The sequence below is a fragment of the Orycteropus afer genome, unplaced genomic scaffold (assembly GCF_000298275.1).
Source record: "Orycteropus afer afer isolate SDZICR_OR568_19922 unplaced genomic scaffold, OryAfe1.0 scaffold01164, whole genome shotgun sequence".
Lineage (NCBI taxonomy): Eukaryota > Metazoa > Chordata > Mammalia > Tubulidentata > Orycteropodidae > Orycteropus > Orycteropus afer.
The window spans coordinates 214933-226396 of record NW_006922751.1 but is presented as its reverse complement, the minus strand read 5'-3'; the positions used below and the strand labels follow the sequence as shown (position 1 = coordinate 226396).

Here is an 11464-nt window from a genome sequence, read left to right as displayed (position 1 = left end):
GTAGAAACAGTCATCTCCCTGCTCTTTTCAGTTTACCCTTTCTTCTCTCCTGTTTTACACCAAAAATTCCCTCTTCAGTGTAGAGTCTTTGCTCACAGAAAAACCGAATCCCTCATTAAGAGACGTTAAAGAGTTTTGGATAAAACGTTACTACCCAAATTGGGATGTCAAGCATTGTCCTTGTGTATTATGTTATGCCAATGATGTTGATTTCACTGAGACTGTGGTGCATAGTCCCTTCAGCAAGTGGCTCCTTGTGCCAAGGTGTTTAGTTATGGCTATGAAGTTTTTATAACTAGTTAAGTGTTGCTTTTTTTTTTTTTTGGACTATTTAATATGCACAAGCATTGTATTAAGTGCTTGTAGTGGTTAGGGTTGACTTCTCAATGGAACCACACCCAAGATGGTCAGTTTAAGGCTGATACAGCAGTCACTTTAACCACATTAGGAATTAAAGAGAGCAGAGGATCCTGTTCTCATTGGTGATGGGAGAAGACATTAATTTGCTTTGGGTACCTTAAAAAATAACCACAAACATGGTTTCTTAAAATGATAAATTTATTATCTCATAATTCTGAAGATTGGAAGCCAGAAACCAAGCAGTTAGCAGGGTTGTATTACCTTAGAAGGCTCTAGGGAAGGATCCATTCAATGCCTCTTCCAGCTTAAGAAGATCTTAGTGCATCTAGGTATTCCTTGGCCTATGGTCACATCACTCCAATCTCCCCCTCTGTGGTCATAGTGCTTCCTACTTTTCTCTGTGTCTGCACTGTCTATGCTACAAGAATATATGAGATCATAATTAGGTCTAATAGGATAATCCAGGCTTAATCGCCTCTGCAAAGACCTGTTTTCCAATTAAGGTAAATTAATTAAGCATTTGCCACTTATCATATCAGTAATATTCACAAGTCCCAAGAAATAGGACATGGTGATATCATTTGGGGGGCAACCATCTAACCCACTACAAGAGGTATGTCTTCTGATTACTCCATAGAAGAACTATTAACAACAGCCCCAGGAAGGACAGTAAGTTTTCACTCTCTGGGAACAAGTGTGCTTTTATATCTGCATCTACTAGTGCAATCCAGACACCATGAGGAAAACTTGTCCTAGACTGAAGCCTCACAAAACAGGACTAAGGAAATCCTACTGTTCTGTTCTTGTACATTCCGTATCTCTTAAGTTCTTCTAGTGAAATATATAGCTCTATATATTTTTTTTCAACATATTAGGATGTGAAATTCTTTAATTCTTAACAAGAAAAGTTTCTTCATGGATGATGTTCAAAGTGCTCACATCTATGTAAAACTATTGTTGTTGTTATGTGCCGTTGAGTCGGCCCAGATGCATAGAGACCCCTCCTTGGGTTTCCGAGGCAGTATCACTATGGAAGTAGGATTGCCCAACCTTCCTTCCGAGGAATGGCTGGTGGGTTTGAACCGCCAGCCTTCTGGTTAGCAGTCAAGTGCTTTAGCCACTATGCTACCAGAGCTCCTATGTAAAACCATTGGTAAAGTATAATTATACCATAATATTTTGTATTTGGAGTATTTGAAAATGATGCTGACCTACAGTGAGAAATTACTAGTGAGTGGTCTTAATAATTATTGAATTAGCACAGATGTCACAGTCACTAAAAAGAAGATATCCTACCAATGAGTTTTCTCAAGGTTACTTTTATGTCCCTGTTTCTCAGGCTGTAGATAAAAGGACTCAACATTTGAGGGACCACAATGTGCATCGCTAGGCTATTTTTTCTCCTTGGAAGAAGATGTAAATGTAGAACTGATGTACACACCCAAGCCTATCCCATAGAATAAAGAAACAACTGAGAGGTGAGACCCACATGTGGAAAAAGCTTTGTACTTGCCACCAGCTGATGGTATTCTCAAAACAGAGGAGATGATCTGAATGTAAGAGAATATGATGCCAGAGATAGAAACAATGCTCAATATGAAAGCCATAACATATATCAGGATGTTATTGATGAAGTTACTGGAACAGGCCAGCTTGAGGATCTGAGCTAGTTCACAGAAGAACTGAGGGATTTCCAGTTCTGTGCAGAAGGACAGCTGCACAACCCTCAGAATGTGAAGCAGGGCGTGCATTATACTAATGAACAAGGAAAGTAGAATCAACAGGCCACAGAAGCAGGGATTCATGATGACCACATACCTCAGTGGGTGACAAATGGCCACATAGCGGTCATAGGCCATTGCTGCAAGAAGAAAATTTTCCAAACCAACAAAAAACGATGACAAAGAACATTTGGCTGAGGCAGCCTGTGTAAGTGATGCTCTGATTCTGCGTCTGGATGTTCACCAGCATCTTTGGGATGGTAGTTATGCTTAAGCAGATGTCAGTAAAGAACAGATTGGAGAGAAAGAAGTACATGGGGCTGTGCAGGTGGGAGTCAGAGCTGACAGCCAGGACGATGAGCAGGTTTCCAAGGACCGTGACCAGGTACAGGGTCAGGAACAGGCTAAAGATGAGGTTCTGCAGGTCTGGATCCTCTGTCAGCCCCAGGAGAAGGAATTTTGAAACACTTGTTTGGTTTCTGTGGTCTATATTGTTTTGGGATGTGTTTTCATTCTCAATTGATTGTAGGAGTTGGTTTTTTTGTTTTGTTTTGTTAACTTTTCATTTCTTCTATTACCCAGTAATTTTTAAGCAGGGTCTTATTCAGTTTCCATGTATGTGATTTTTTTCCTGATATTTCTGTTATTAATTTCTAATTTTATATTATTGTAACTCAAGAAGCTACTTTGTATTATCTCAATGCTTTTTAAATTTATTGAGTCTTGTTTTGTGGCCAAAGAAGGTGTATTCTGGAGAATGATTCAGGCGCACTGAAAAATAATGTATGTTGCATTTTTTGTTAGGTGGAGTGCTCCATATATATCTATGTGGTCTGTGGTTGAATGATTGCATTGTTTAGATCTTCTGTGTCTTTGTTAAATTTCTTTCTAGTTCTGTCTTTTATCAAATGTGACGTATTAAAATCTCCTGCTATTATTACGGAGTTGTCTATTTCTCTTTTCACTTCTGTTAATGTTTGATTTGTGTATTTTGGGGCTCGTTCATTGGGTGCATAAGTATTTATTATGACTACATGCTCTTGCTGGATTGACCCTTTAAGTATTATAAAAACGTCTTTCCTTGTCCCTTGTACTGGTTTTCGCCTTTAAGTCTATTTTATTAGAAATTAGTATTGCAATTACTTCTCTTTTTATAGTTGCCAATTGCTTGATCCTTTGATTTTTTAGTTTATTTTTATCTCCGTATTTAAGGTGAGTCTCTTCTAAGCAGAATATTGATGATTCGTTTTCTTATCCATTCTGTCACTTTCTGTCCCTTAACTGGTTCACTTCATCCATTTACATCTGTGCAGTTATCTTTATGTATGAACTTACTATTGTCGTTCTGTTGTGGTTTTTGGTGGTGTTGATGATTCCTTTTTTCCATATGTTTTTCTGTGTTGAGTTCACTTCATTTTCAGATTTTATTATTCATTTTCTTCATTATTGTTGAATTTCTGTTTACTGACTCCTTACAATTTTTTTTCTTTTTCTTTTAAAATTTACAAAATTTCTTTGCAGTTACCCTATAATTTATTTTTTTCTTTCTAAGTTTAAAAATGTTAGCTTTAACTTGATATTATCTTTTCTTTCCATTCCTTCAAAAGTTCTGTAATTATACTATGTATTCCCTCTTGTTCTTTTTAATTACCATTGCTTACAGGTTGATGTCTCTCTTTCCCTGTTTTCACTCTTGCAAGTTTATTTTATCTTTAAGCATTCTTTATCTGGGTTAATTTCTGGGCGATGTTGTCATGTATCTTAATCTCAGATTGGTGTCTGAAATGGTTGGTTCTCTGTTTGAAGGATGGCCTTCAGCATTTTTTTAAAAGTTGGTCTAGTTTTACAAATTCTGTTAATTTCTCTTTGAATGGAAATGTTCTATGTTGCCATCATTTTTGAGGGACAGTTTTCCTGTATATCTTTTTTTCCTTTCAGGGTTCTATACGTTATTCCATTGCCTTCTTACCTGCATGGTTTCTGTCAAGAAATCAGATCTTAGCCTTATTTGTTCTCCTTTTTTAGGTACCATTTTGATTTTCTTGAAGTGCTGTGAGGATTCTTTCTTTGTGTTTGATTTTGGAAAGTTTGATTACGATATGTCATGATGACTTTCTTTTAAGGTGTATCCTGTATGGAGCTTGTTGCATATCTTAAATAGATATCTTTTCATCTTTCACTTTATTAGGGAAGTGTTCTGTAAGTAAATCTTCAATAGTTCTCTGTATATTTTCTTTTGCCTCCTCCCCTTCTAGAACTCTGATCCCACCTATTTTTTTTCCTCTTGATGATATCCAACATAATTCTTAAGATTTCTTCATTTTCTTCATTGTTTTTTTCTCTCACATATTATTGTCAAGCAATTTGTCTCCTAGTTTGCTGATCCAACCATCATTTGGTTCAATTCTACTCCTTTGTCCTTCCATTGTGTTATCTAGCTTCAAAAGTGTGTTGTTGTTGTTGTTGTTGTTGCTGTTGTTGTTGTTGTTGTTGTTATGTACCGTTGAGTCAGACCCGACTCATAGTGACTCCTCCTTGGGTTTCCGAGGCAGTATCACTATGGAAGTAGATTGCCCCATCTTCCTTCTGAGGAGTGGCTGGTGGGTTTGAACTGCCAGCCTTCTGGTTAGCAGTCAAGTGCCTTAGGCACTATGCTACCAGAGCTCTAAAAGTATAGTGTTCATATTCTGGATTTCTGATAAATATTTTTGTATGGTTTCTAATTATCTATTTAGTTTGACATTTTGGTCTTTTTTCTTTTTCTGAATTTATATATGGTATTGTCTTTGTTCTCCTGGATTTGGTTTATGCTTTCTTTGAGCTCTTGGGGGCCATGTATATAAGTTTATTTATTTTTTTATTATTAAATTTTTTAAAAAAAAGGTAGTATCACTATCTTTTCTTTCTCATAGTGGTATCTTAGTTCTTTATTTTGATCACTTGCTTGAGACCTCTTATCCTGTTTTTTGTTTAAGTTAAAGTTTTCTGTTGTCTCTGAGACATTTTGTTGTTGTATATATTTATTGATTTTGTGTGTATTTTTTTCACCCTGATTTTTGTTTGTTTGTTTGTTTTATATATCTGGTTGAGCAGGGTGGGTGTACTGCTTAGCTCACTAGTTTGGCAGCACTGTGGCATTCTTCACTTGTCTCTGGGTGGTTGCAGTAATGGGTGGGAGTGTGGACATGGGTCTGTGTCTTGATTCTTTAGTGCTGCTATAACAGAAATACCACAAGTGAGTGGCTTTAACAAACATAAATTTATTCTCTTACAGTTAGGAGGCTAGAAGTCTGAGTTCAGAGTGCCAGCTCCAGGGGCCAGCTAAAGTCCCCTTGACCTTGAGCTTCAGCTCTGACTCTTGTTCCAGGCCCACTGGAGCAGGCTAAAGGCTTTTATAACTCATGCAGGTGCTGGCTGCTGAGGCTGGCTAACCCAAGATTGACAGGTAAAATGGCATGATCCCAAGATCATCAGTAAACACAGAAGGCCAATGGTTCAAGTCCAGGAACAATCCCAACAATGGCAGACAACACAGTAACCCAGTGGTTATCCAAATGTGCCCAAAAGCTAGACATCTTCTTCAAAGCTTCTCCATATATACTGGAAGAAGACCACACCCCAAAGGCAACTAACCAATCATAGCATATTCCATTATGAAGGTGATTACAATCTAATAATGGGGAATAAATACATCCAGCCGCCAAGCCACCTAAAATTATGGTCCAGCCAAGTTGACACAGAAGGTTAACTACCCCAGTCTCTCCTTGCTAGTGGTATTGAGCAGTTGTGGATGGTTTAAGCAGGGGCTGTCCATTATCTGTCCTTGATTTAGTAGTGCAGGAGTGGGTATTGGCACTACCCATTTGGTGATATTTTAGGTAGCAGATGTGGAAAGTGCAGTTGACTAGTGGGGGCACAAAGCCCACCTCCCATGAGATAAGGCAGAAAAAAAAGGATAAGAAAAAAATGAATAAAAATAAAGGAAGAGGGAAAAATAAATACATAAAAAGTATGAAGAAGTGGAATAAAGAAAAGAAGAAGAGAAAAAAATAATAAGAGGAAGAGATAAAAGAAAAAGAGTGGGTAGTTGGTAGAGGCTGTGCATGTCTCAAGTATGGTGGGCACATGTCACTCTGTCCATGGGGATGTGTGCAGCCAATCACAGTGGCAGAAGGCACCTGTCATGTATCACACGTGAGCATGTGTGCACCATCATCAGATATATGTTCCTGGTATTCATGGTGCACAATCCACAGAGTGTGCACGTCTGAATTTAGAGGCTGTTGCTGTATGTATGACATGCGGTCTACCGCATCATACCCTGTTGACCATGCAGTCTGGGTTATGATGTGGATCCAGAGGCATGCAATGCAGTCTGCTGGGGTGCAATATTGTGAGAAGTCACAAGGGGAAAGTGGAGGAGTAGAGGTTGTCTATGAGAACCTGGTGGGGAAGGGGTGCTGGGGGACCACCCTGGACACTGGTTTGGTTGGGATAGGGGATGCTTCACCCTTGGTCACCAGAAAGATGGGAGGTAGATGCTGGAGAGGGCACTTCTTTGGTCATGGTCCACTGGGGTGGGTCAAGTGCACTTCTGCATGAGTGCAGCAGGTTGTCCAATTCCTCTGCCTACTCAAGCAAGGGGTGCATCCACCCAGAATCTATGATCTGCAACCACTATCGCACAAGCCTTCTCCTCTATATAGACCCCAAGTACAAATGACCTGAAAGTAATTAGTGGCTTTATCCCAATTTACTCTCTCCTTCTGTGCCATGTTGTGACCTGTGTTAATGGAATTATCATACACTTCCCTGCACTGCCCTTTTATAGATCTAGCTCATGCTATGCTCACCTTGCTTTACACCTGATTTATTTACATTGTGTATATTTCTTATTGGGGATTCCTTGAAGTGGGCTTCTCTTCAACTTCATCCTTCTGTGTTGCAAAATGACCATGCTGTGTTGAGTCTCCACTTTATCTCTCCCCTTAATCACTTATTTTGTCCTGTCTCTTTCTCCAATTGGTGTTTAATCTAATTCTTTATCTATTCATTTGACACTCAAAGGTCCAGAATTATAACCTGTATCTGTTTCACTTGCTTTCTCGACTCTTTCTTGTAGACACACTGAGCAGAGTGTGTCACTAAGACACCAGCTTGTCTCCTCCTGAGTGGGGATTTTTTCCTTATAAAAACTAAAGACATCTTCACTGATATGGTTGAAGTATATTACAATTTCTCATACATTAACTAATATAATTTTCCCAACTTTATAGATGAATTGAAATGAGCTTAGAAAGGTAAAGTGAAATATCAAAGGCTACAAAGCTATTACAAGGAGCTCTGGTGATGTAGAGGATAAGGTATTTGGCTGCTAACCAGAAGGTCAGTAGTTCAAACCCACCAGTGCTCCATGAAATGAAACAGGGAGGTCTATTTCTGTAAATATTTGCAGCCTCAGGAACCCAGTGGGGATTACTATGAGTCAGAATCGACTCAATGGTGGTGAGTTTTTGGTTTATACTGTTATTACAGAAGAGCTAGAATTCAGACTCTCACTCTTAATCACTACAATTTCTTGTCCCTGAGCCAAGCTTTCTGGATTATTCATTATTTATATCTCTTGTCAAATTCCTACAGCTTAAGCCCAAAAGAGGAGCTCTGGTGGAATAGTGCGTAAGGCATTTGACTGCTAACCAGAAGGCTGGAGGTTCAAACCCACCAGCCACTCCTCGGAAGGAAGGTTGGCAACCTACTTCCCTAGTGATACTGCCTCGGACACCCAAGGAGGGGTCGCTATGATTGAGATCCAACTCAACCAGTGAGTTTGGTTTTGATTTTGATTGGGCCCAAACCAGGTGACGCATTACAACTGACTCTCACCCCAATGATCTGGAATCAGAGCAAACTTCTCAGGTTAATCACTATGGACAGAATTTTTAATACCTGTAGAATCAAGATCTTCTGGAGCTCTTGAGATTGAAAATTACCCACCTGAGAAAAAACTGCCCTGAGATCATCTTTGAATCCTATCTAGGCAATAATTACTTGAATTGTTCTGGAAGAAGTATGAGATTCAGCATGTTCATGTTCCTGAAGAAGTGTAGGATTTTGTATGTTCTGTAAACATTATCATGATCTTTTTATCCACAGCAATGTATAATTACTAGCGAAAAAGTGCTGTATCAAATCTGTAAAGGATTTTTATTCTGGGAAATATTTTCTTTCTCTAGTTAAATGTCCACCACTTGTCTGTCAGTTTCTCATACTATTGTGGTTTGCATGTTTATTTGAAGCTGGAAACTATGTCACAAGTATTTCAAATGCTAGAATGGTCACCCAGGGTGGACAGGTTTTAGCAGAGGTTCCAGATTAAACAGGTTGGAAATAAGGATGGGGCCATCCACTTCTTAAAAAAAAAAAAAAAAAAAAAGCCACTGAAAACCTTATGAATAGCAGTGAAACATTTTCTGATTTATTACTGGAAAATGTTATGAATAGTGATTGTTCTGGTTACCTAGTGCCACTCTGACAAGAAATATACCACAAATGGGATGGCCTTAACAAACAGGAGTTTATTCTTACAATTTGGAGGCATTAAGTCCAAGTTCAAAGTGCCAGGCTCTAGGGGCTGGGTGAAAGCCCCTCAACCTTGGGGTCCAGCTCTGCCTCCTGCTCCTGGCCCACTGGAGCTAGAGGCATTTCTTCACTCAGACAGCTGCTGGATGCTGAGGCTGAGAAGCCCCAAGTTTGACAAGTAAAAAGGGCACAGTCCCGATGTTACCAATCCATATGGCAGGCCATTAACTTCAGTCCACTGTAAGTCCCAAGGTCAGTAGAGCATAGCAGGCTGCTGAGCAATGACATGGCTACATGCAGGGTCCAAGCGTGCCATAAGCTAGAGACCATTCCCAAAGATTTCTCCTTACATACAGGAAGCAGATCACATACCCAAAGGCAACTACCCAGCTGCTTGTGGTATATCCCACCATGGAGTCTATTGCCAGTCTACTCATGGGGAATACCTACCACCAGTTGTCCAGCGACTCAACCAGGCTCAGCCAAGTTGACACACAAACCAAACTACCACAGTGATAAAATATTATCTGATTTAGTGCTGAAAGATGAGCCCCACAGGTTGGAAGGCACTCAAATTATGACTGGGGCAGAGCTGCCTTCTCAAAGTAAGGTTAATCTTATTTATGTGGATGGAGTGAAGCTTTTGGTGACCTTCATTGCTGATGGGGCATGACTCAAAATGGGAAGAAACAGCTGCAAGCATGTATTGATAATTGGAACATGGAATGTGCAAGGTATGAACCTAGGAAAAATGAAAATTGTCAAAAATGAAATGTAGTGCATACAGATTGATATCTCATGCATTAGTGAGCTAAAATGGACTGGTATTGGCCATTTTGAATCAGCCAATCATATGATCTACTATGCTGGTAAAGACAAATTGAAGAGAAGCAGCATCACATTCATTGTCAAAAAGAATGTTTCAAAGTCTATCCTGAAATACAGTGCTGTCAGTGATAGAATAATACCCATACACCAATAAGGAAGACCAGTTAGTACTACTACTATTCAAATTTACACACCAACCACCAAAGTCAAAGATGAAGAAATTAAAGATTTTTATCAACTTCTGCAGCTTGAAATTGAACAAGCATGCAGTAAGATGTACTGATTAGTACTGGTGATTGGAATGAAAAAGAAACAAAGACAAGCAATGGTAGTTGTAAAATATCACCTTGGTGATAGAAATGATGCTGGAGATCCCATGATAGAATTTTGGGAAACCAATGACTTATACCTCTTTTCAACAACATAAACAGTGGCTATACACATGGATCTTGCCAGATGGAATATACAGGAATCAGGCCAACTATATCTGTGGAAAGAGGCAATGGGGAGATTAAAAATGGAGTCTCACCAATGAGCAGCATGCTTCCCCCCGCCCAGCTCTGGCATCTAAGGACTTTGAAAACTAGGTACAACAGTTTGAATTAGGAACTCTGGTGCTCTGAACGGTTCACTGAATCAGAGTGCACCAAACACAGAAGAGCAGAATTAGAGGAAAGGCACAGGGAGATTATTTAGGAAAGAGCTACTGCCAGAGGACAGATGGGCACCCAAGAGAGACCATTGGAAACTTTTCTGGGGCAGTCACTGTCTGCTGGGTGAGAGCGGCTGCCTGAGATCCCTGAGTCAAGAAAGAAGTCACGTTATAGCAGCTTACCAGTGACCACTACAATATTTCAGCGGGCAGTGTCAGAGACCTGCCTCCAGCAGCTGATTTTGTCAGTAATTTGGGTGGTCTGGGTGCAGGCAGACATGGGCACCACTGCTGAGATTCAGGTGGAGATCTCATTGTTGCGACAGAAAGGCTAGCTCCCTCCCCTCCCAGTGGATCACAGAGTTGGCTTGGGTCAGACTGGAGACACCGTGCTTTTCTTTGCCATGGTTATCAGGACCGCAGGTCACTAGCAGGTACTCCTCCGACTCCAACACAAATAAAATTGCACACATCTTTGGCACTGCAGGTGGGTGGTATCACAGACAAACTCCAGAGCCAGCTATTACTGGTCTGGCGAGATTACGTCAGCACCATGGGCAGACAGGGCATGGAGAGCAAAGAAACTGCAGCTGAGTGCGGTCCCATGAATTTTGCCTTGGAGCTGCACTTTGGTGCTGTGGGGCCACGGAGGCAGGGTCTTTGAATGTGCCTGCAATTGGCAGAAATTTGTGACCCTCTAACAATAGGAATCTTTCCTGAGGTTGAGGCAAAGTCTTGCAAATAAATACATCATCAATAATAGCCTGCTCAAAGCCCTAGAAACTGACCCTAGCAACACCAAGCTTTCCTTCTTCTGCTCTCACCTTCACTGCCAATAATTTCACTCATTCAATAGAAGAAACCATATTCAGCCAATCACCACAAAACCTCCTGCTTTGAACTCTAAACCCTCTTTACGAAAAACAGAAACACATATCCATACTACACACAGTGAATCCACCATCACAAAGAAAACAACAGAACGACCCAAGACACCTGAATCAATAATAAAATAAAACACACCAGCTTCACATTTTCAAAATATTAAACCATAAATCCAAGAGAAAACGAATCAACACTTTACCAGCAGCTAGAGATAACTTAAAGAGACAGTGCTATACCAGATTTCAAGGGCTTAAGAAGAGGTTCTGCTTTCCAGTAACCCCAAGAACTCTCCGGACCTGCACTACACAACTGAAAAGGTCCTAGTTTACCTCTTCTTTTTTTTCTTTTTTCTCTAGTGGTTAACCACATTACTTTTTTTTTTTCTTTCCTGTGTGTTAGTTTGTTTTCTTTCTTCATTATTCTCCTTCCCTACCATTTT

General features: G+C 39.9%; 1 pseudogene; it reads right to left on the bottom strand.

Moving 5' to 3' along the window:
• Positions 1 to 1656: 1656 nt before the first annotated feature.
• On the bottom strand, positions 1657 to 7038 carry LOC103212932 (annotated as a pseudogene).
• Between the last annotated feature and the right edge of the window lie 4426 nt (positions 7039 to 11464).